The sequence below is a fragment of the Struthio camelus genome, chromosome 8 (assembly GCF_040807025.1).
Source record: "Struthio camelus isolate bStrCam1 chromosome 8, bStrCam1.hap1, whole genome shotgun sequence".
Lineage (NCBI taxonomy): Eukaryota > Metazoa > Chordata > Aves > Struthioniformes > Struthionidae > Struthio > Struthio camelus.
Window position 1 is genome coordinate 19,390,958 of NC_090949.1, and position 24,219 is coordinate 19,415,176.

The following is a 24,219-nucleotide window of genomic DNA, read 5'->3' on the forward strand; positions in this document are numbered from 1 at the left end:
GAAGAGAGGTAATTAGATACAATAAAAAGTGACTGATTTATCTCATGTGTCGCATACTTAGGGTTTGGAACTAGTGACTTGATTCTTCTGCGGAGCCTTGTATTTACTGCAGGTGCCGGAGAGGCTCAATGGAAGTCTGTACTGCAGAGCTGAAAAGTTGGAATTGCACATATAAACACCAGTGTTACAAGTCTGCTCATCTTAGCTATATCCTTTTTGCTTAAGGACAGCAGTGGCATGGTGTTTCTGGTAAAGCTCTGGTAAGCAACTGCCTCTGGAAACCTGTGAAATGGTTTTGGGGATTTTTCTACAAGGCTGGGAAAGTGTAGAAGTTCAACCCTTGCATTTTGTAAGAAGAATCTCTATATCTTCTAGTTGCAGTGCTGTTTCCAAATAGCCTTTTTTAAAAGAAAACCTAAAATTAAAGCGCTCTCTTTGTTTCTTGAGGAGAGTTTCTGCAGAACCTTTGAAAAGCAATTTGAAAGTACCATTCAGCAGCAGTGGCCAAAGGTAATGTGTTCAGGCTGTATGTATGGAAAGCTAGAGACCAAGGCAAGTAGATCAGTGTCCCTGGGCGTTTGCTCCTCTTTGCCATATGCTGCTTGATTTGAATTGTGTCAATTGCATTAGGTGGACTGTACCCTCAAACCTAGGATGCCCTGCTCTGTCTGCAGATCCAACTTACATTTGCTTCCTCAGAGCTCACCTTACCCTGCCAGAGGTGCTAGGAAACATTAGATTACTCTTCTTGATGGGAGGAGATGTCAAGTTGACCTTGTGTTAGCCTGGTTTCCGCATTTTTACTGCAATAGGAACTAGCTATTGCGGAGTGATGGTAAGCACCTTACCTACCTTTCGAAAGACAGGGATTTTAACAGTTTGGTTTTATGTCCTGGACCAGTCTTTTTGTGTTTGAGCTATATGCGTAAACAAAGTCCTACCTTTTCAGGTGTGCTCAGGAAAATCACCAAGGTCTGTCAGGTAAGTGCATCGCAGGAAGAATGTGAATCGGGGCTTAGAGATGTGCATACATTCAAAGTTTTGAAAATTTGGCTTCTCAAGGCTGAAACGGTGAGCAGTTCCTATGAAACTGTTTGACACTAGTCCTTTTCTTGAGCCGTTTATGATTGTAGATTATTCTGCATTTCAGTAATGGTTTAAAAGGGTTATTAATTCATCTTTACATGATTCTGAAAACCTATAGAAGCTAAAGACCACGTTGGCTGAACAAGTGTGGAAAAATAACAGTGAATAACAAGTACTTGCTTTTAACTAAATCGTAAGGGCCATGAAAGAAGCTTGTTTAGTTAAGGGCTATAGGCTATAGTTACAAGAATTTTCACTTTCTATCACAGTAGTTAATGGATTGAATACTTAAGCGTCAGTTTCATATTCCCAAAATCAGTTTATAAGTTTTTTTTTTAACAAAGTTAAAATTTTATCTTTTTTTAGGGGAGTATTTAATAAAAGAGGCAGACTGTATTATGATCTTGGATACTTTGATCCATCATGCTTTCTTTGTAGGTGGTGTTTCTTGATGCATGGGGTAGCAATTTCAATGTAATGGAAACATTTTGGCCGTGGTGCCTGGTCTTGTAATCTCTTGCAATAAAGTGTTTCTTTTTAACCCTGCAGGCTTCTTGGCATTTTTCCCTTTATTCAGAGGTCAGCTGCAGAGCAAATTAAGCACTTTTATCCTAACCAGGATCTGTTTCCCTATATAGCTGAAAGGCAGAGAAAACGCCTTGCTAGTTATAGACTTCTGAAAATTCGGGCAGATGAGGCAGGGAGGCATTATCTATGTTCCAGCACTGAAGACCAAGAGGAGTGGGTGGCAGAGGAAGGATTGCCAGAGCCAGATGTCCAGACTCTGGAGCTGTGTCTCTCATTTCACAAATAAGAGTGGTTATCATTTGCAAATATTTTCCCTAATTCTTGCTCTGCAAAATCTAGTTTTGCTGATAGTTCCAGTCAGAAACTGTTTCTGTCCTGCAGAGTTCCCAGTTTCTCAGTTTCTCTTCTGACAGGACTAGCTTGCCCCATGTCTGCCAGATGTGTTTGGTTTCTGAGTCCGCTCTGAAAAATCCTATCAGTGTCTCTGCTGTGTCTCTAAGGCCTCTTCAATTCTCCACATTTTGCAGCTGTACCACGAAAAGATTCCCTGCCTATAACACAACCTTTCACACAGTAAGAGCAAAAATGTGGGAGTTAATCAAATTTAGCATAAAATAATTATCGTCTACAAGGCCTAGAGTGTGATTTCCCTCCACGCTATTGGTCTTGCTAGTGTTGATACTCTGGTCTTCCTTGTTCTTACCTCTAGCTAAACTCTAAGTTGGTAACTTTGTTTTTTAAAAAGCAAAATAAAATTACCCTTCAGTTTTGGTGCCCTGGTCCCCTATCAGGGTTTGAAAATGGCAGAATTTTTTAATCAGCCTGTAGTTGTTTTGTAGAAATAATATGCAAGTGCATCAAGTAGGAGAATCTTGTGGTTTGAGAAGCTGGTGTCTGTAACTGAAGTGGCTTCTGCCTGTCTTGTTTTCAAGTACAGATTGACCTGCCCTGCCAGGTTGTGGGTTGGCACAGTCTGTGCGGGGTGTCACTGGTTGCAAGGAAGGTTTGCACGCGTTCCCTGGAGAATGGCATGCTATTCCTTTGGCTAGAAAGGAAACCGAATAAATGCAGTCCTTGAGGAATGCCCTTTTCTAGATGGAGATAAAGGTTATTTTAAAAGCCCTGAGTGCAGGCTCCGCAAACTCTTCTAACACAATCCAAACCAAACCAAACAGCACCTTGTTACCCGTGTGACCCGGCTGCCTCAGAAGCGTAACTGCCGCTGCTGGTCTAGTGAGAGAGGCGAGGGCATGGAGGCAGGGGAACCAGCTGCCCTCCTATATCGATTGCAGTGCTGCAGGGCTTCGCGTCCTGTATTTCCAGTAAAAAGCATACTTTGAAAGTGTACTGAAGCTTACATCTTAAACGGTGATGATAACGCTTCTTACCAAATGCTTTGTTTTCGTGGCAAAGATCTGCAACATCAAATGTTCTTGCGTAATTTTTACGGTGAGTCCTTCTACATATCAATAATCTACCATTTAAAAAATCCTCTTGTTGGAAACTCTAGAAACTTCATGTTTAGACACTTGATTATGAATCTTTAAGCCAGCAGATGATGTGAATCATGTTTCTGTGACACTCGTCCAAATACAACTGCAGTCACCGTTCTAACAACATATGCTAAAGCTCTGAATCCCGTTGTGCCCTTTGAGACAGCTTCATAAAAGACGTGACTGATAAAGCAGAATGCAAGCTAACACAGTTAACCTACGTTTTAACCAAATAAGAAATTGCATGTCGTTCAGGTAAAAATTTTGCTGACAAGAAATAATTCTGTCTCGTCCATGGAAAAACAATTGTCTGAAAGCATGAGAAAATAAACTTACTCGGATGAAGAAGTAGGGAAAAACAATAATAATAATAATAAAAAGTTGAAATGGAAACTGCAAACCGGGGAAGACAGTGTAAGCCTGAGGTTGAAACCTGTAGTCCCTGGCATCCAGCTGATGGCTGCATTTCTTGTGCCTCTAAATCTCTGGGGTGTGGGCATGCTTGTCTGGCTTCTTGGCAGGGGTGGAGAGGTGTTTAGGGCAAAGATTCTCCTTATTTGAATATCCATAGAATAAGTTTTAACTCCAAGCTCTTTAAGAAGTAGGCAGTGGTGGAGAGTAAAGGCTTTCTTCAGTCCAAGCTCTCATGCTGGAAGTCAGCTGTAGCCCTTCCCTTCGCCATCTGGAGTGCTTTTACTGTTGCGTTTTGAAAGTGCTGCTTATAAATCCATAGACATTTAGTTTTCTCATGAATAAGTGTGAGCTACTGTTCCCACATGTGGTCTAATCACAAGTTTGGTACCAGAATTTTAACTTTCCAGATTCTGTTCATGTACGGATTACCATCCATATGCTCTTTTACATCTACAATTTCATGCCGTTTTCTTCTAATTGAAATAGTGTCTACTACTAAAACTGGTGTTCTCTGACTTAGCTGATCTAAGTTTGCTAATAAAGCAAAGATCCCTAACCTAGGATGTAGGTGTTCTTCCTGGATCCAAAACTTATTTATTTATTTGCCCACCTGGGGATGGTCCTTGTGTAGAATTTACTGGGCTGCTAACCTGATCACTTCATTCCTGTCTTGCTTTTTTCTTCCTTTCCTAAATTTTTGTTCACATCCACACTGGCTTTTTCTCCTCCCTTTTGCTTCGTAATCTTTATAACTTTATTTTGCCGTTGGTTGCTACTAGTTTCTACCTCCTGAGGGCTGATGCTTTGCTCCCAAAAGTTTATGGAAAAGGTCTAAGCACTAGTTTACTGCTCAGTATTCCTAAAAACATATCTAATGGTCTGAATCCGATTTATTTTATAGGAGAGACACTAGCTGTCTTTCACTAAGTGGCAGGGGCAAGGGTAAAGGGGAGAAACAGGAGGCTCTCATGTAGATTTTAAAATCACTTTGGAAGAGAAAGTAAATAGAATAAAAAGCCAAAATCACACAATTTGCGCATAGTAACTTCTGTTTAGAGTTAACATCTACACAGAATGATTGCATCTGTAAAAGTGAACACTTTATTTTCCTGGTACCATGTTCCTGTTTTGTGTACATAAAGGTAGGTTGATTCTTTTTTAATTATTTTCTTTTCCTGACAGCCTCCCTGAAAACAGCGAAATATTCAGAAAATGAGGCATTTACTTGAATGATGTTTTTGAACAAGCAGCTGGTTAGCTTCTTTGAGCAAATGGAAACAGGAATATCTGTTTAAAAATGGTAAAAACATTGAAGATCAAGAATCTCAGCTCATGTATCAGTAAATAATGAACACAATAGTTTTCATGAAATTCTCCTTATGAAATTAAACTCTAATTTCAGATTTCCATCTGGAAATGTGCCAAAAGTGTCTGACCTCCCCCTCTCTGCCCCCACCCCCCTGCTGTTAGCAGCAAACAAAATCAGCAACCTGCAGGTTAGCATAATTTCTTGCAGTATGTGGCAGCTGGCACATAATTTAATAAAGGGTGGGGAGAGGATGGGGAAATACTGATTTTAAACCTTCCTTGCTATAACATGTATTTTGCATTGGGTTATGGATGTTATATGGTGATACAAAATACATTTTCTTCATGTTACCTTAGAAATTGGAAGTAGCAGGCATGTTGCAGGACAGATTGTTTTACCTACATACTGGATTTATCTGATACACACTACTGTGGCAGCTATAGCTACAATGCAAAAATTTTTTTCTTATGCAACGCAATAAAGTGCTTACCTTGTCATCACCTTCCAGATTTCAGAGGTCCTCATTACCTTCACAGACTGAAAATGTCAGTATTGGCTTGCTAGTGCCAGACACTTAACTGTTTCTCCTGGTTTTAGAGAGAGACGCGAATGGCCATTGAGAGCTCAGCATCTGTAACCATCAAGCCTGATTTTGAATTTATGTGCTTTATTTCAGATTTCTATTTCTGAAGAATTTGACCAAAGTGACAAATCAGTTCTGATGTTACTGTTATCACTGTGCACAGAAAGAGAACTCTGATCTTTCAGGATCAAAATAAAAATTGAGCAGTTACTGAAAATTAAACCAGATATATTCAAAACTTCAACTTTTTCATGTCTCAGCTGCCAGGAAACTGCAGCATGTGCTGTCTGCAATCAGTTCCAATATTCGTTGCTGTCTCTGAGAGCTCATTTATCAACACAAATAATAGGAACACTTCCCCCACTTTTTTCCAACTTCCCCTGCATGCCCTTTCTCTCTCTGACCCTTCCCCCTAGCCCTAGGAAAATATTACTTGGTAGCTTTTAATGGAAAAAAGTTCTCATGAAAAGTCCATGTTTGTTCTAGACAGACTTGCAAAACTCAGGTTTCATACCTCTCTTTAGCAGAGCAGATCTGACTGCTTGCCTACCTGAAGTGCTCTGCGTTCACAGGCTAATGGTGTTGACCTCCAGTTTTATACTTAGGGACCAAGCCTGACGAAATAAGTATCAATGTGTCTTTGTACCATGTTGGCATTTTGCCTTGGTTAAGAGTCAAAAGGATTTTGATCCTATTCCACTGGAAAGCTATGAAAACAGCAAGAAAGTATGAAATCAGCCACTACCATACTCAGGTATGGTTAGTGCTGAATTTGTAAGATGGAGCTGTGGCGATGGCAGTGCTGGGGACACACTGCACAAAGCTGGAGCCCACTCCTTGCCCTTTTCTGAACATCATGTTCACCCTTAAAGCCCAGGTGACCTCTGACCGAATCAGTGTCAGGAAGTACATGGATAACAGAGAGGAATTGTGCCTACTACTGAAAAAAATTGCTCAGAAAAAGTTCATATAAGTCATCAGAAGTTAGTGACATGCATCTCATTTAAGATATTCTATCTGTTAAGTGAAGAGGTGGAGAAGAAGAAACAAAGAAATACAATATTTCTGAAAAACAGGGGTAGCTGACATCTGACTTCCTTCATGGAAAATATATTGATAGTTGAAGATCAGCTAATGTATAAGAAAATAGCAAAAGTGATCATTTAAACTGTACTTTGGGAAGCTTTAACAGGTGTATTTGCAGTTTCCAGAAATGAATGTATACCTGAATATTTTGTCTCCCCCAAACAAGACACAACTTCTGTTGTAAAATGTGAAACGCAAGAGAAAAAGCTGACAGTTATCTCACTGAAGTATTTTCATTAGGATTGTGCACAATACAGTAATTTCCCATAAAACAGGAGGGATAGCGAGCAGTGGAGCATCGATGTAGTGCAGTGAGGCTAGTAATTAGAATGTAGCCAGACAAAACCACAAGGGGGTATGTAATAAGAGAAAGCTTTAATGTGATTTAAATACCATGATGGAGTTGCAGTCAGTGGCAGCCTGGTCACCAAGTGCAGTGCGACATCATCCTCTATAGAGATGTATCCCTGCAAAAGACTTCTGCATCAGCCATCTGGCTCCAGCTCCAGCAGCACAGCTCAGCGAATGACACGTAACCCTGTGGGACACACCAAATTTGCTTAAACATAGGCACATCATCTTTTCATAACAAAAGCTTGAGTATGGCCCTAATTTTGCATCATGTGGGAGTATGTCATTTAGAAAAGATGAAAACCAAGGTATAGTGTCTTTTGGACCCATGCCTCTTGCTGGATAACGGGGCTTGCAGAGAAGCAGTACGCCCTTGTTCCGGATGGTTAGTAAAGGTGCAATATGCAGCTGGAGTTCAAAAAGCCTAGCAATAGCAAGGCCGTGCAAGTTGAACTTTCCTTCTTCATAGGTCCCATTTGGCAGAGTACGTCTGCTTTTAAACTCTTTAAAAAGGCACTAGTTTTCCCATTATTTGTATCTTAACTCTATTTTTTGGTAATGGTCTGCTTTCTTCTGTCCAGTGTGTGGATAATGGTTGCTGGTGGCGGTGATGATTTATTTGTTCCCATTTTTAAACTTGCCTGTTATCTAGCTAAATGTTCCTCAAATCTGGTGCGTGTTGCTATTCTCTAAAGAATAATGGATTTACTTAACCTTATTCTGATCCTTGAAGAGAGACCATCGCAAGCATGCAAGGCAGTCACTTTTTTTTTTTTTGACATTTCAGTCCAAAATGCTATGCTAACCTTCCAGGAAATAACTTCTTTCTCTGAGAATTGATTTCAGTTACCTTGCTCTCTGCTTTTCTTTTCAACTTTTCTCTTGGCCACTGTTGTTTCCCCCTTACATCTCTCTCCCCCTGAAAGTGTCACTTTTAAAAATATTAGGTTGGGTTTTTTTCTTGCGTGCCATAAAAGGTATAGGCTGCATTTATAGGGGTTTATCTAGACCACACAATTTTTGTTATTCAAAGCTCTTCTGTGAAGTAAACAAATAACTGGCCACATTATAGAAAAAACAAGTGTTAAATATTGTTTTGAAAAGTAAGTAGTTTTCAGATGTTCACCTCTGTAGAGGACAAAACGCAGAGATGAAAGGCACAATTTAAAGGCAAATTAGAGATTGAGTTGCAGAAAACCTACACTTCAAAGCAACTGAACAGAGATAAATGCCCAAATCTGGCAGTAAAGTAAATGTTAGCAAATGCTAGAGCTCTCTAAAATGATCTTCTTTGTTCTGATAGGAACTGTGAAACACTCAATATCGCAAATGGTTATGCAAGCCAAAATATTTTACTCATGTTTTCTTCTTGCTTCTTCTCAGCACAAAGGCGGCAAAAAGAGACAGAGATGTTTCCTATCCCCCTTGGGCTGAAACAGCAGAAGCTATTACCATAGGAAATTCCCTAAGGGAGCAATGAGTCTTGGCCACCGATGGTGGTCTGATGAGGAAGAAATTTGGAAGGTTAATGAGTTAAATAGGACCACTGGCCAAAAAAATCCGCACTACTTAGGCTAAGAGCTGCATACCTACTCCTCCACGGTAGTGCGGCGCTCATGAGCGCAAGGACCCCCATCCTTCCTCACCATGCTCCAGGGGGAAGCGCCGGCTAACCTGGCATTTGGTTATCTGCCTTGTGCTCTTCCCCAAGGCTAGCATGTTGGCAGAGCAGAAGGTACGCCAGCTTATTCTTGTTCCTTTTGTTCTAGAACAATTAATTTCATAAACTGGGTCTGGGGCAAACAAATGTGGAAGTTGGTGGAGTTAAATGGGTGGCAGTGTGGCTGCAGCTCAGAAAAACAATCTTGTTTTCCTGATTTTAGGTTTGTGCTTTTTCCTTTGCAGTATGTTTCACTGTTGTCATACGTTGATTTTTCAAGCATAGTGAATGTTCTGAAATGGGTAGGATTAAGAGAAGAATCAGCTTAGCTGATCAAGTTCCACCGTGTGTGATCTGGAGCAAAGGAGAAGTCTAACATGGTGTTGGAGCTGTGTATCACCGGACGATAGGGATACTTGGCTTTCTGTCTTATACTTCGGTATGCAACTGGGATGTGCAGTTATTTCTGATCAGCCACTTGTCCTGTTGGATGTTACTGCTGCTGTTCTTAAAGAAAGTTAGTGAAGAGTGACTTTTCAAAAGTTTGCTCCATACTCAAGAGGATGGAGGGAAGAAATAATACAAATAAATCAACTGTGAGGACAAAAAAAAGGATAATCTGAAAAATTGTCAGTAAACATGCTGGATAATCAGTTTCCAGGTCATTGCATTTCTAATTGTCCTGGGCAGTGATTAAACATGCCGTGGGAATTAAGAGAAAAACATCTCTTTCATATGACATCACAATAAAATTACTTACAGACCTCAAGATCCTTTCCAGCGTCTGTATATGACTAGGGTAAATAATGGAGTGTAGTAAATTAGATGTCCTATCTAACAATTTCATTCAGAATGAAATTATATCAAACAGGCTGATGCAGGTATGGGCTCTGTCTGCAACATATTAAGTAACGGCGACAAAAATGGAAAGCAACAGCTGACCAACTGTATAACTCATTTACTGTGTCCTACAATAAGCCTTACAGAAAAATTTATGGAGCAGATGGGCAAGATGGGCAAGAAATGCTCCTGGCCGTATGTGCTGGAGTCTTTTCACAAACGGATACAAGTGAATGCATTCCCAGGAATTCCTCACTAAGGCTCTTGGGTGGTGTTAAAAGATAAAATAGGCCTGCTGAAGAAGATTCTTGAACCTTGAAATAAAAATGTCATTGACACAATTAAAGAATAATATTTGTCACTGTTATAGATGTAGCATTTGCTCAACTAACACACCTTAGAAAAGATCAGGATGATGTAATTAGAGCATCTGGTGCTCCAAGTGAGACTAAATTTAGAGTGCCCCATACAGGGTTAGAAATAGGAATGTCCTTAACAAGGATTTTCACTAGCCAATGAAAGCATTAACATTTTACACTTCACTTCAAAGAAGGATGCCAGAAGGATTATGCTAGTTCGTTGTCATGTGATTTTGTAGATGGACTCCTAGGCCATGGTCGTGAATCGTGTCAGCCTGCACTTGAACGCAGCTAGTAGAGCTGGATACGGGAGAGGGAGGAGTGCAGCTTTCCTTCCTTTCTGGATTTACTCTCAAAGACAGCTTGCAGTGCAGCATCAGTGCTATTGCAGGAATGATGCCAAGCCTCCCTTGGGCCAAAGGACAGGCACAGGCCAGCAAGGGGAGAGGGACCTTGGTAAATCCACAGGCCTGAGTCAGCACCTGAGTTTCCTCCTTTCTGAGGGGGATTTGTGGGGAACCAGGTTTAGCTTTATGGCTGTTTTACACTGCTCTCATGTTGCACACACAACGGGCTCAAAGCACTAGGGCTGTAGGTGGTGTGCCCATGGCTTATGTACATGGCCTTGCTGTGCTGTGCTTTGAGTGTGCGCAAGCTGGGGCTGTGGATTTGGGTTTGAGGGCACCTGAGCTGATGCGGCTTCCTTGAGTGTTTGCAATTGCTCTGAACCTTCACTGCCGAAGAGAAACATTTATGACTCAAAATAGCATGAGATCTTGTTTTTTCATCTCTTTCACGATTTCAGAATAAAAATACCGTGAGTAGAAAGGCTGTTACTATTTCTGTCCCATTTAATATATTTTGATTGCTACAAAAATTAAAAGAAATATTGAGCATATATATGTATATACATGCACTCACACACACATTTGTACGTGAAATACAAGTAATTTACAATAGCATTCTCCCACTGACTTAAGTGGGTATAAAAAAAAAACCCAGATGTTTATTACTTCTGAGATGAAGGGCTGAGGTTACCTTGATGGATTGTGATTCATGTTATTCCCCAGAAGTTATTCGTTCCATGCTTTCTAGTCTAATAGTAATTCTGAATTTTTTTTTATCATTTCTAAAAATCAGTGTAAAGGAGATAACAAAGTTAGTTCTTGAAACAGTGTTTTTCCTTTATTTGAGCATGCTGTCAGCTCTCTGATCACTGTACTTACATGCTTTATTCTGCCCTCCCACCTTCTGTCTGTTCCGTCTCTTAAGAACATAAGTTATTTGAGAAGGGAAGCGTCTTAGTTTTGTATCTGTATAGCTTTTAGTACTAGGGTTTTCATCTGAAGTCTCTAGTCAGTAATACAAATAAACAGTAATAATCAGAGTGATAGTTTGTACTGAACAACAATAAATCAGATGCACAAACAGCCTGACTGGATGCGGCTGGTTAACAATCACCTTTTTGTGGTGGTGGGGTGTTGTCACAGGGTTATTTTCAGCCAGTTTTGTGCCATGATTTTCTTCTTGTATGATAACAGTACATTATAAGATTTATTCCATCTACAGTATTTGAGGCCAATAGCTCTGAGAAGCTAGACACGCTAAATTATATAGTGTATAGAGCATACAATTATGATAGGAGGAGAATAATGTTACTGATGTAAGAGTATAAAAGGCCTGAAGCCCTATTTTATTATTCTGTAAATATGCTGTGCTAGAGGCTCTTAAAGCAAGATGAAAGTACAGGTTTTTTTTTTAATGTTCATTACAAAGGAGTCCTTCTCACACTTGAGTGGGTGAATCCCCTTCGCTGACTGTGACTTCATGTGGGCACTTGTCTAGAGAGTCTCCAGAGGTCAGCTGTAATAAAAGATTATCAAATACTGAGAAATGACAGACTTTATGTAGTAATCAAGGTCTGCTCATAAGAAATGCCAGGTAATTTATTTACCTTCTAGAAATAAAGGAGCAGAAACTGAACAAAGTAGGACATTCCTTTCTACGGAAATCTATAGTAGAAAGCAATTTTAAATAGTAATTATTAAAATGATGAAGATGATAACTTTACAATTGAACAAAAAAGCAGAATTGAAATGCCACATTTTCCTAACACAAAACAAGACTTCAGTTGATTTCACTGATAATAGTGGAAAATGATGCATGTTAAGTATTGTGTGAAAAAGCTTCCTTGCAAACTATGCCTAAGACTGGGGATTTGAAATTTTTAGTTCTATACGCAACACTGTATAGCTAATTCCTGGGCCAGTGTGAGCCTTTTATGAAACTAATTACTATTAGAAGGTACAAAAAAGATAGATAACAATAGAGTAGTAACTGTGTATCTGACAATGCTTCTTTACCTCAATCTTTAACATCACAGGAAACTTAAAATAGGTAAAAATTGACTAGGGGAGTAATTGAAAATTGTAGAGAAGTGTGGTTAGAAGATAGGTAAGAGATTTAGATTTCTAGAAATATAATATTTATTAGAATTGGGCAGAACTTGTTTAGCACACTGCTTGTTTACTAGGAAAAAATGATTTTTACTAAAATTATTTGCCAGCTCAGCTTGGCTCACTACATGCATTTTTTCTGAGTCTAGAGTGACCAAATGAAGGCGTGATGTTTGGGTTTCTGGCCCTCTGTCATGCAGTAGCCCAGCAATTATGGTCCATAGCCAGGAAGGGAGACTTGGGTTTTGCTTTAGCTGTTGATACCCCAGTCACCTGTGTTCTGGGATGTACCTTAACCAGTGTGGTGTGGGGTATTTGAGATGCTTTTAATCTACTGAATCTGTTCCACTTGTCACAGAATACCTCAGCACTCACCAAACCACAGGGCAGACGTACAGTAGTGCTACCGGCTGGAAGTTCAGCTGCTCCTGTATGACCTGGGGCACCTGAATTGCACTCACGTGTCCAGGTAATGCCCAAACGCCAGCCCAAAAGGGAAGAGAGACAAAAGGAGACAAAGCGAGCCGCCCCTCCAGCGCGCTGCTTGTAACACTCTCCTCCGAGATGAGAGATGGAGGTTCAAATCCCTTCAGGCAGAGAAGGGATTGAACATGGATCTCCCACATCCTGGGTCAGTGCCCTAATTACTGGGTTAGTGGATAAAAGAGGAATGACAGCAGCTGTGGTGAATCTAACCTCTTATTTCCTTTGATTTTTTTTGTTTGTTTTTGTTTTTGTTGTATTGCAAGTGCCTGAAATGAAACATTTTGGCTCAAACAATGCACTTCCCTTGGTGCAAAATTTAAAGGTTTTGTTTTTTTCCAGCAAAGAAAACTTGAAAGTATTATTTCAGATTGATTTGAATGTGATTTTTTTTGCTCTTTTTAGTATCATTCTGTTGTTTCACAGAAGAATCAATCATTAGCAAAAACCTATTCAGAAACATTCAAAGCATAATTTGGGCTTTGTCAGAGGGCAGTTACCTATAAAATCACAGCCCACATTGAGTTCCAGCAATGCAGCTGCATCCAGTAAAAGGATTTTGCGGTTGTAATATATGCTGCTACCTGAGCATAAGCTGGGTCAGTTAGGTGGGTGTAGGTAGTAGTGAAATATTCTGGACTTGAGTTCAGGGTATTGAATGCTATAGAGTATGTATGTAAACTGATTTAGACACAATTTAATAACAGTGGAAATCTATATTCAGTTAATACCTTTCACTGAAAATATGGGGGCAGCAAGTGTTTGCAGGAGTTTAGGGTTTAGTGCGTTCAGATGCTTTCTTTGTGGCTGGACAAGCCAGCAGATCATAAAATTACTAAAATTTTGTTAAATATAATCACTGAAACAAAGAGAGGTGTGCTGTGAGGGCAGAGGGGATCACTGTCTTCAGACAGAAAAGTTTAACTGTGTTGTGAATTCTGTTATGTGAAAGTGAACTACAGACAGCTCTGCTATACTTTTTAAATATTCAGAATTGTGTTTCATTTTTATTACTCATCTAGTATTTGGGAGTTGGTCGTCATGGCCAGCATGGCTGTAGAAAGCGTATGTATGTGGTTATTTTACTTCTATTATTCCCTTCTTTGTGCCACTGTGGATTCCAATAGGTCTGTTAATTATATTTTATAAATGACCTAAATGTACACGGAACATTACAACAGGGAAAATATGACAACAGTAATACTATCGAGCAAAATCCCTGCCTTGGGAGCTTGCTATCTAAAGGCCTGAATATCTGCACCTGTACTCAGGCAGAGAGCAGTGTGTAGATGTACTCTCTGCCCAGCTTAACACAGTATTTGGGGTACTGGCAGATAGAAAGGAAAAGGGGTTGAGAGTTGAACTGAGACTCCGGAGACAAAACACTGGGGTTTGAGCATCGCCTATGAGTTTTTGATGCCTCGAAAAACTCTCTGGAGATGGGGTGGGGAGGATTTGATTTCCTTGTTCTAACCATCAGAAAATATTCTGGGTTTTTCTTTTCAAAAAACAAAAAGCTGCAAGAGTTTACATTTCATCTAATTCAAAACGATCATTTAAAAAGCAAAAGCCAAAGGGGTTGGGGTACTGAACTGAATAATCGGTAACTCATACAGCCTTGCTTAGCATTTTCAGGTGCTACATACTTATTCTCACAGGATCAGGCCCTGAGGGGACACTAGAAAGAGAGATGCTTGAAAGGAACATATGGAAATTAAGTATGAAATAAAAGCTCAAGTGGTGGTAGGTCTACTGTTCAGGAGCTGTCTGGAGGAGAGGAAGCCTACGCTGCATGCAATAGGAAGTAATAGCAATTCAGTTGCAGTCATGTTAAAGTAATCCATGCAGTCATTTCTTCTTGACGAGGGTATGTAACACATCACAAAACCATGCCTCTTGTCAAAAAGGTGGAAGATAAAGGCAATGCCTATGCGTGCATGTTGTGGATAGACCAGAGATGTGAGAGGAAGGAGGCATGTATGGGGAGAAGCCACTGAGCAGAAAGCTACAGATGATGAAAATACATTAAGGAAGGGCTGCTATTTTTGTGATAATACTGGCCAGTTGTTCATCATTAGAAGAAACGTTGTTTCCCCAAGGTCATTTGAATTTTTTTGTCAGGATCACAAAGCTGTTCTAATCTCCACTGGTATTAGATCTTGAATTAAATGCATGCTGGCATCTGCCAGGATAAGTATCTGTTTTTATCTCCCACCCTTATAGAACACTTCATTAATTTGGAAGGAGAAAAGTTCTGGCAGGCTCCAAGCCCTGCAGAACGGTTTGGGGCTCATTGAAACATCTTCTACAAGAAAGTGCTTGGTTTCACACAGAAAATTAGCACCTAGGCTGATTCTGATTCCCATCGGTCTTGCGTGGTAACGTTCCACTGATGTTCTGATGTATGTAAGTATAGGTGGGATTCGAGCTCAGTTACACAGCTACAGGAAAACGAATGTGATTTTTCCGTTATCTAAATGGAATCATGTACTAAGGGAGAATATGGTACAATTTTAGACTAGGGTTCTCTAGGACAGAAAAAGTAAATCTTTAAGCTATTGCTTTTTCCCTGCAAGGTAAACATTTTTCAAGAAGGATGCTACATCAGACACTAGTGAAGATGTTACCTTCCTGTTTAAAGCTATATACCGTTCTGCTTTGTCTCAAATAATTGTTACAATCCTGCAAACCCTTAAGTGCAGATGTCTCCTTCCCTCCCCCCACCCCCAAAACTTCAGTTGGACTTGAGTATCTTTTTATCCATGAATGTCTCAGCTGTATGAGCGCTCTGAGACAAATTCAAAGTTAGGAGTTTAAAGTTTCACCTTGCATTACCAGCATTGCTATTAACTAGAAGGTATTATTATCTAATGTGCTGCTAAGCCCAGTGTACTTATCACGACACCAGAGTTGTGTGTGAGCAGCCCAAGTGTCACAGGCTTGTTCAAGCTTTTTTGCTTTCCTGTAGGTAAGAGTTAATAGTGGCCCCTGTTGCATTGCATCTGCTGTCAGTCTTTGTACCTTTTATGTTTCTTGTTCTCTGGAGTTTGGTAGATGGGTGTGGATATTATTATCACTCACCTAAATGTTTATTTTTCTGTGGTAAGTGTTTTAAAATCTGAAGGAGCTGTCATAGACTTCCTCAGTTAAAAGGGTAGCTGAAATCCCCACCACAGCTGGTCTGAGGTTTCTTAGCATTTACACAGGGATTCACTGGTCATTGTTTATTAGGGGGGAAAAAAAACGAGAAAGGCCACTTCATTGTTTGTATCCAGTGTTTTTTGCAAACAAATTGTCAGGATAGGCAGTACCTCTTTGATATTTTGTCTCTTTATCAGAGTCCAAGACAGCTGATGACATTATATTGGGCATTCATTTTAGATCTGCTGAGCCCACAAAAATCAATAGTTTTCCATTATCGGGTCTGGCTGGGTCACTGGTCTGTCAATGAGCTGTTACAATTGCAGTACAAGGGTGAGCCTGACCAGTCAATTGCTGCTGACAAGAGGAAAACACGCTGACAGCCACTAGAACAAGTCAGAACACAGATTTGCACTTTGGTTTGCCATCCAAAGAGGCTCAGAGCAGGGCCACTTTGGAGATGTAGGGCACACGCGGAGGGAGCAGGGCCTCCTCCCTTCCGTGCAGCACGAAGGCCTTCTCTTTGCAGGGAGTTAAGATTTGTTTCCGTAGTCCCAGACCCTGGAAAACTCACTCACTGGAGATGAAGGAACAAACTTTCTCAGCACTGGGCTCTTCGAGCCAGGAGGGATGTGCCCAAAGGGAACGCGCGGCAGGGCTGGATGGTCCAAGCCGGAGAGCGCCGGGCTCTGGGCTTCCTCGTCCAAGGCAACGGATCGCGTTACCCTGGGCATAAATTTAACTAACAGGGTTAACTCTGGCTCTCGTCTGTCTCTGCGCTCTCACACTGACTTCCTATCAAACTTGAGAGCCGAACAAAAATAAATATTTAGAAATTATTCCAATATTATGATTTTTAATTTTCAACTTTATTAACTTCTTTCAAGTGTTAAATCCTGGCCGTTTCATTTATGCCTCCAGTCTTCTGTTTGACTCTCACAGAAGTCAATATTCACTTGTGTTCCATCATCAAACAAAAAAAGTGGTAATCAACATTATCACTGGAAGCCAACTAGCTGGGTTTTTAAAAAATACACTACTCCAAAAGAAAAAAAAAAAGATCATTTTCTTTAAATGAGAAGAGAGGGATGGATTTTTACCAGAGAAGAGCAAATCTTCCTTTCCTGGTAATTAGACGCACCAGTCTTACATGACTTGCAGCATTTGGTGGCTCAAAACGCGTCAGATCTCTTACAGCATTAATTAAAAAGAATTTATGTTTTTTTAATAAAATGCTTCATGTTTTAGCCCCTTTCTTCCTCCTACCAAATGTGATTATGGGGGCTGAAGGGAATTCAGGTTAATATGTTGACACACTTAACAATGCAGGGTCATGTTGCACAATACGCTTGACTGGTTTGGTTCAGTACAGCCCCTGACAGGTCCTAATCAACCACTGCCCTAAAGGCAGAGGCAAAGAGAGGATTTTAATTACTGCTCTATACACGGGTTTGCCAGCATTAAATTGAGACATAATTAGGCCTCCGAATTTTAATAATTGTCCTAGCTAATTGGGCAGACAAGTACGTTCTGCAGCGTGGCGTGATTAGATAATTAGTATTTCCAAATGACAAAATCGGGCTCTTGATTACGGAGTCCCGACGAAGGGGGAAGGCAGCGGCGGCTCCGCGCCGGTGACTCCGCGCCCGCGGAGGCGGGACGGCCCGGCCCGGCCGGGGCCCCTGCCTGTCCTCCCGGCCCGGGCCCGGGCTCCCGCGGGGGCCGGCGGCCCGTAGGGGGCGCCCTGCCTGCGGCGGGCGCGAGGCGCGGCGGTTGCGGCCGTTGCTCGCGCGGGAGGCGCGAGGCGCGGCGGTTGCGGCCGTTGCACGCGCGGCCGCTGGGCGGGAGGCCTGACCTGCTTCTGCCGCCCGGCGGGCCGGGGCGGGGAGGGGCGTCGCGGCCGCCATGCGGGCGGGAGGGCCGGCAGCCGCTCTCCGGCAGCTCGGCGGCTGAGGGGCGACCCCCGCGGAGCGGCTCCCCCTGCGCTTCCGCGGCGTTTGCTGGAAAGGAAGGCAGGCGGCCCTGGGGGGCACCGGCGGCGCGCTCCACGCCAGCCCCCCCCCCCCCCCGCGCCTGCGGACTGGGCTGCCAACTCCAATTAGCAGCGCGTCTCAGCCGCGCACCCCGCTGACTCGCCGGGACGCGAACAATGGCAGCGCGGTGCGGTGCGGAGCGCGGCGGCGGGGCTGACCGCCGAGGGGCCCGGCAGCAGCGCCGCCACCGTCACAGGCACGGCCCCTCGGGGGCAGCCCCGGCCGGGCCGGGCCGGGCTGAGGCCGCCGCCGTGCCTGCGCGGGGCCGGGCCTCCCGGTGCCGGCGGGTCTCCGTCCGTGGCGCGCGTGGCGCGGCCTCGCCTGCCGGTACACGGTACCTGGCTTCTCCTCGCCTGAAGAGCGGCTTTTGTGACTGATCGCTCAACACCTTGTTGGCGCAGACTGCAGAAAGCGCACCTTACAAATACATGATAACCGCCCTGTAATAGGGAGTGTGACAATTTACTTCACAGCGCGTTCCGGGCTGCTAATTGATCGTTTCAGTCCACGGGCTGCGCGGAATAAATTACAGCCGTCAGAGGGGAGGTCGCGGCTCGCGCCGCTGGGACGGCTCCCGCGCCGCGGCTCGACATGGCGGCGGCAGCTCCGCGGCCGCCAGGGGGCGTCCTGCCGGCGCGGCGCCGGAGGAGGACGGGGAGGGCGGCGGCGGCGCTGCGCGTCCCGCGGAAGGGCCGGCTGCGGCGGCGAGTAAGTACCGACCGCGCTGCTGCCGCCGCGGCGGGCGCGGGGCGGAGGAGCGCGCTGCGCGGAGCCGGAGCCTTGGCGGGGCGGGCGGGGGCCGCGTCTCGCGGCGGGTTTCGCTCGCCCCGGGGCTGAGCTGGGTCCCCCCCCGCTCGCCCGCCCGCCGGAGCTAGACCGCAGGTTCGAGTGACCGCGGGTGTAATCGTGAGGGGCTTGGGCAGCTAGCGCGTTTGCAATTCGTGGTCGGGGAGGCGCTGGAAACGCTCAGATACCGCTTCTGCCGATACGCTTAGAAGCCGTTTTTATTCTCCGTGTTTCCTTAGCTGGGGAAAGTTTGTTGTTTGTTTGTTTTTAATGATGCAACCCAGCTCATTATAAAAAAAACAGGAAAAAAAACCTTAATTTTAGGAGGGAGCCGCGATAAATGCGCAGTGACAATTCAGCCGGCCGCAGCTGCGCTCTGAAGCGGCCGAGCGGGGCCGCGGCGGCGCCCGGCGGCAGCAGCAGCAGCGCGGGCTGCTCCCCCCGCGGCCGGGCCGGGCTGCTGCCCCGCTGGGCTTCGTGCCGGCGCTCGGCGGAAAAGCGCCTCGGCGCCCCTGGAGAGGAGGGGGGGGGGGGAAAAGGACCACCTGCGTGCTCCGGAGGGAACTGCGCCGCGCTCCTGTGCACACGCACCCAGCGTGCGAAGGACCGTTCTCCCCCCGTTTTCGTCTTGCCGTTTATTTAAAAGAAAACGGGGGGGGGGGAGGGAGGGAGAGGGGTACAGAGAGGGAGAACTGCGAGATCCCTGCTCCCAAACCCAACTCCTTTCTTCTCTCCAGCCCCCTCCTCCCTCCCCCGCCCCTAAGCGCCTGGTGGGCAAACGCGCCGCCGAGCGCCGCCGGCCCGATGCTGCTGCCCGCGCTGCCGCCCCGCGGCTGCTCGCCGGCGGCGAGGGCTCTGACTGCACGAGCCCTCCTGAAAACAACGTGCCCGCGTTGGTAAGGCCGCTCAGGACGGCGGACTTGCGGGTTTTTTGCCTGCAAAGAACCACCCAGTTTCACGCAGTGATACAGAGAAAGTTCGGTCACTAAAACCGGAAAGTTAAAATTCAAACGCTTAACTAGGAGGCATTTCATGCAGTTACTGCAAAATCTTTTTTATTTTTCATCTGCAGAAGGAAAAACAGATTTCTGAGGGTTTTTTTTTTTTTGTATGATTGCACTTCCATTGAAATACAGATGCTTTTCCTGCTCCAACTGAAATCTAGACCAATAATTTTCATTACAGCCTAGGGTTTCTTTGGCATTAAAAGTATAGTCATTTTTGCTAATATAACAAGATTTTAAATGCTACCTCTTTCCTAAAACAATTTCAGATGCACTGTACAGTATTCATATGCTCATTTTCATAGTTATATTCTAACTCAATAGATTATTATCTCACTCATGCTTAGAGCTATGATATCGAGAATTGTCAGTTCTGATATGAATACAAGGTTAGCTCACAGGAGCAAGATGTATTGTGTAAAATGCTGATTTATGAAAGTGTTAAATCCATACATCTGGCAGGTCGAGGTGCATGAAATATATGACCAGCAATACAGCTGACAGTATGTATTTAACACAAAATTCCTATTATCTTCAAAGGTGAGGGTGGCAGAAGTGTAACGGAACAGACATAGAAGACGCATCTCATGACAAACCCCAGACCTGAGAAGCTGTGGCAAAACGCTCGTATGTTCTGATAACAAGCTGCTGCAACTAGCATGCAAAAATCTCACCAAATCCTTTGCTAAGAGCGGTAAGCACCTTGCCCTGCTAAAAGTGAAAAATACCCCAGGGAAACCAAGTAGATGCCTACTCATTCTTTAAAATCTTGTTGACTTTGATGGCATCTTGGCCATCAGGTGACGCGCTCGGGCCTGCGCAGTGCTGGGGGAGCAGCTTTTCATGACTGTTTCTTCCTGAGCAGCCTCAGTTGCTCCTGTGCCCAAGGAGTCTCCCACGGGGAGCCAGTTCCTTCAGGCTCCATTTTGTCATTCCCTGCTCAGTGTGCAGATGAGGTTGCTAGAAGAAATAGCAAGGGCTTTAATGCTAGTATGAAGCATTGAGCTCCAAGTTTGCAGTTAATCAAGTCCACTTGGGAAAACTGAACAATTTAATCAGTGTCTGGTCAAGCCTCGGATGTTATTTTTCTGTGCTAAATAAATTCACTTCATATGTAAAGCAATCTTCATGTGTTAGAAGGGGGAACCTAACTAAATAGTAGTAGTTATTGCCCTGATCCTGTAAGAAATTCTTTTCAGTCAGTCACACTAAAATAACAGATGGGTACCTCAATCTGTACTTGTCTGAGTTCATTGCAAAACTAAGGCCGCGGTTTGGTCCCTAAATTAAGGACGCTTTCTTGCTATTTACTAACCAGATTACAACTTGCATGTGCCATTATTTCAGCAGCCATTGCCAGGAACGCTTTTTTTTCCTGCATGTTGAAAAGACTGGGATTTTTAAATTCGGGAACCCTGCTAGAGCTGTCAATGTACACAATTTTTACACATACCTGTACACATAATTTTTGCAATGTGGCCTCAAAGAGATGGGAGCTGAAGGCCACTCAAATTTTTCAGGTGGTACAGAATGCAGCTGTGTGTGGTTTGTCCCGAGTTTTTCACATGAGACATACTACACCTGTGCTTTGTTCTCTGCTCTGGCTTCTATTTAATTTTCAGGTGCAGAGGAAGGTTTGTGTGTTTGTTTTTTTGTTTGTTTTTTAAATTAAGATGCTACTGTCTTGGGACCTGGTTATTTTAGAAACTGCCTTTCATTTTGCAAGTTAGAACAACAGTCCTGATTAGTTAAAGCACAGAAAATGATACTCCCTGTCTGATGGATGAGAGCAGGAGTCATTGGGTTTCAGCTCTCTCATCCTCCTGTCTTCTTGGTCAAGTCTGGGCTGCATTTATTGCTATTCAGCTTACACTGAAGAGTCTTCCTGTTTTTGCAGACTTTCCCTTGGGTGACAGTGCTGATTATCCGGCTGGGATGGACAAGTATAGTTGAAGAAATTAATTTACTTTGTGAGTAATAAGATTTTTTTTTCCTATCAGTACCAATTTGAATAAATACTTGGAGGTCTTTTTCCTAATGAATTTAGTGATGTTGGCTGAAAGGTTTTTTTTTTTTTTTTTAAGCAAATAATTAGAGCGATAAATAGGACGTGTATTTGTTTATCTGGGCATAGCTGAAGTGATTCGACTTTGTAGTGTTAACACGGCATAATCTCCTTAATATGAATGCAGTTGTACGTGTAGGAAGGCCTTCTCTACTGATACAGGGATTTTCATTCCCACTCTCTTTATGTAACATTACTGCAAAACATCGCTTGATCAATTTTGTCTACTTCCAGCTGATCTGGAAAATACAGAAAGATTGCTGGATATAAACGTGTATGTAACCATAATGAAAAAATAAAGCCAAATAAATTCAAACACTAGGATCTCAGGTGGTCAAAAAACGCAGGCTTGTGCCCTCTCCTAGCGGGGGTGAGGAGGTGCAGAGCTGGAGGGAGGACGCCCGTCCCTTTCGGAGAGCAGTCCTTGGGAGACCTTGGACCGTCTGCCAGGCGAAGCTCGCACGCGAGCGTAGGCTCGGTCCGCGCGGAGAGCAGCGCGGCCGGACCGGTACCGGTGGGGGGGCCCCGCGGCAGCCTCCGCCCAGCCCAGCCGCGGGGCGCTGCTCGGGCGCGGGGGCAGCGCGGGCCGGTCCTGCGCCGCCCTTCGTCCCCCGCTCCGGCACCGCCCGGGCCCTTCCTGCAGCAGGGCCGAGCCGCTCCCCATCGCGCCCTGGCGAACAGGGGCGGGGAAGGAGGCAGAGGCTGGCGGGAGCTAATTGCTTTAATTAGCCGCCACCGCATTAAGATTTCTTTTTGTAATTGCGGGGTTTTTGTTATTAGCATGGAGAACCCTCCCCCGGTGCATGGGGAGGCCAGGAGACGGCGCCGACCCACCAAATAAATTATTCAGGCCCCGCTCCCCGCCTGCGTAAACACCGCGGCGCGGAGCGGAGCGACGGGAGGGACGAGTCCTCCGCGGTCTTGCCCGCCCCCGCCAGCCTACGCTAGGGGAGGGCAGGGCCGCCGCGCCGGGGGCTCCGGGCCTCCCGTTTTAATGTCTCCGGAAAGGAAGGAGCCGCTAAGGTTAATGCTTCAAAGGCCTCGTCGGTAGCGAAAGGGACACCGACAAAAGAAAGAGTCTGAATAACAAACGCGGCGCTCTGCCGGCGAGTTTTAAGGCGTTTTAAGTATAAAGAGTAAATGACAGGGCAATCATTTCCCCAACTTCGCTGCTTTCTGATTCGGATGTAAGGGTGAAGTCTTGCTAACAGCTCATGTATCTGTGTATTTAATTGCGACCTGGCTGCATGTTCCTGTTGAGAAAGGATGCAGATGACAAGTGAATCTATAAGAGGGGGGGGAAAAAAAAAAGAAAATACAGTTGACAAAACCAGGAAAGAAATAACTGACAGATGAAAAGACAGTCAATGCGGAGCTAACTGGTAAACGCATCAGTACAAAGTCATATACCTTCTGAGAGGAGTAGTAGTTTGTTTTATTCCGGATCTCCAGAGTTTTATCTACTGTCGGTGTGATGGGGGAGAAAGAAGCTAATGTGCCCTGTTTAGGATACAAACATGCAGATTAGATCAGACTTCTGACACCGTGTTTCACTCAAGACTTAAAACAGTTAGAGGAATAAAACAGACTTCCCCCACTGAGGAAAAGGAAAACAGAAAGACGAGATTTTTTTTTTATGTTTTAAAGATTTTCTAAACTTGTTTAAACACGACCGTTTTACATATACATATAGTTAGCTACCTAGAGTTCATGTGGCTCAGAGGCCTCTGTTAGTTCGCAGCAGCTTTGTGCGTGGCTGAACTGCGAGGAAGTCAAATGGGGGCCTTGAGCTTTGCGCCTCTATTGTTTAAAGGTTGGATCGTCGGGAGAATATCAACCCGGCTCCCATTTTCTTCACTTTTGTATTACTTTAAGTTTTCAATGAGGCTAGTGTAATTACTAGGCGTTTAACTTTTTGCCAGGCTCTTTCATTATGGCTTTGCATTTGCACCTCGCTTTTAAGAGAAGTAATAACATTCACAGTCAGGGGCAAATCCTGTTAATGAACAAATTAAAGTTCAAACAGTTATTCAAGTTCACAGCCCCGCTCGCTGCTCCTTTAATAAGAGTTATACATGTTACTTTCTCTCGGGATCACTCCCCCTTTTATTACTTTTTAAGCTTTCATAAGCACTGACTGGCTATATGGGCAGCTCCCAGCCTCTAAGGAGCCCACAAATCCTGGAGGGAGCCCTAATCCGGCCTTAATTTGGCAACTTTTGTAGAACACACAAAAGCTCGGGTGCCACCCTTGTGTGCTCAAATGATTATATCACAGGGAAACAGGCCGGGGGAGGGACCCCCTTTTTCCTGGACCCGTATCTTTTTGCAGACTGGCTCCCACCTGGAGCTGAGCAAAAACCTCCACCTTTTCTGCACCTCCGCCTCGAGCCGGGCAAAAGAAGGCTCTGTTAGTCCCCCCGGGGACTGAGGGAGAAATTAGGATGTCTGATGGACGGTCTGGGAACCTGGCTCCGGCGAAGGGGGCGGCTTCTGCCGCGGGTAGAGGCCGGTGCTGCTGCAGGCGGCTGCCTGCAAACGG

The 24,219-nt window shown here is 44.2% G+C and overlaps 1 long non-coding RNA gene across 6 annotated transcripts in view; it reads left to right on the top strand.

Moving 5' to 3' along the window:
* The first annotated feature begins 18,465 nt into the window (after nucleotides 1-18,465).
* LOC138068027 (uncharacterized) overlaps nucleotides 18,466-24,219 on the top strand; it is a 63,268-nt gene continuing 57,514 nt past the window's right edge. For all 6 annotated transcript variants that reach the window (XR_011142543.1, XR_011142542.1, XR_011142546.1 and 3 more), the window contains exons 1-3: nucleotides 18,466-18,530; nucleotides 20,153-20,306; nucleotides 21,510-21,582. This is a non-coding gene — a long non-coding RNA (uncharacterized lncRNA). The remainder of the gene's footprint in view (nucleotides 18,531-20,152; nucleotides 20,307-21,509; nucleotides 21,583-24,219) is intronic.